Source organism: Myotis brandtii, unplaced genomic scaffold (assembly GCF_000412655.1).
Source record: "Myotis brandtii unplaced genomic scaffold, ASM41265v1 scaffold12, whole genome shotgun sequence".
NCBI lineage: Eukaryota > Metazoa > Chordata > Mammalia > Chiroptera > Vespertilionidae > Myotis > Myotis brandtii.
The window spans coordinates 465,532-466,901 of NW_005354173.1; positions in this window are offsets into that span (position 1 = coordinate 465,532).

Genomic DNA, 1,370 nt, shown 5'->3' on the forward strand with positions numbered 1-1,370 from the left:
AAGTGTTGTATTTTAGCACTAATTTACACAATAATACAGTTTTCAAACACATAAAAAAAAAATACTTGATACCATATCTCTCTAGCACCCTTGGAAAAAAGTAGAGTTATTATCAAGTGTTATTATAATAAATCACTGCTTGCAACAAACTATGATTTGACTCCCAAATCTCTCCACAGCAAATATTAAAACAACATACTTATTTTTATGAAAATTATTTATAGTAGCACTAAGACTGAAAAAAAATATTTTTTCTTTACCTAAATTTGTAAAGGAAGTATAAGAATCTACACTACTAAAAGAGAAACATGCAAATTGGTGTCACTCTGCTACATTTTTTTAAAGCTGGACTCTGTACTTTAAAAAATGTTTAAATGTAGTATTGGTATTTTCCCCTACTAAAAGTGTTGTATTTTAGCACTAATTTACACAATAATACAGTTTTCAAACACATAAAAAAAAAATACTTGATACCATATCTCTCTAGCACCCTTGGAAAAAAGTAGAGTTATTATCAAGTGTTATTATAATAAATCACTGCTTGCAACAAACTATGATTTGACTCCCAAATCTCTCCACAGCAAATATTAAAACAACATACTTATTTTTATGAAAATTATTTATAGTAGCACTAAGACTGAAAAAAAATATTTTTTCTTTACCTAAATTTGTAAAGGAAGTATAAGAATCTACACTACTAAAAGAGAAACATGCAAATTGGTGTCACTCTGCTACGTCCACCAGCCAATCAGGATGGTTATGCAAATTAACCCAACAAAGATGGCTGTTAATTTGCATATGCAGGCACAGAGTGAAGACTGAAGAGGACTGAAGACTGAAGTGAAGAGGCTTCTCTGCTGCGGCTGGACCAAAGGCCTGGGTCCTGGGTGCCAGAGGAAACCGGTGCTGGTAGCCAGGGGGAGGAAGGCCTATGGGTGAATCTTTGTGCAATGAGCCTCTAGTCTATTATATAAAAGGCTAAGCAACTGTCTGACCAGCCAACCGGCCAGTAAGTATGACATGCACTGACCACCAGGGGGCAGATGTTCAATGCAGGAGCTGCCCAGGGACAGCAATTCTAGCACTCCGGGACCCCTTGGGGGATGTCAGATAGCCAGTTTCGGCCCAATCCCAGCAGGCCAGGCTAAGGGACCCCACCTGCCAGAGGAACCCTGTTCATTCCACTGATGCCCTTCAAGCCGCGGTGCCGCCCCAGGTGCAGCTTGCTGAGGAGGAACCAAGGGAGGTTGGCTCCAGTGTGTATCCAGCCCATCTTGCCCAGTCCCACCCCACTGGCCACCTTCTAATTAATTTCCTTTCAATGTGCACGAATCCATGCACCAAGTCACTACTATGGTTATAATCAAGAA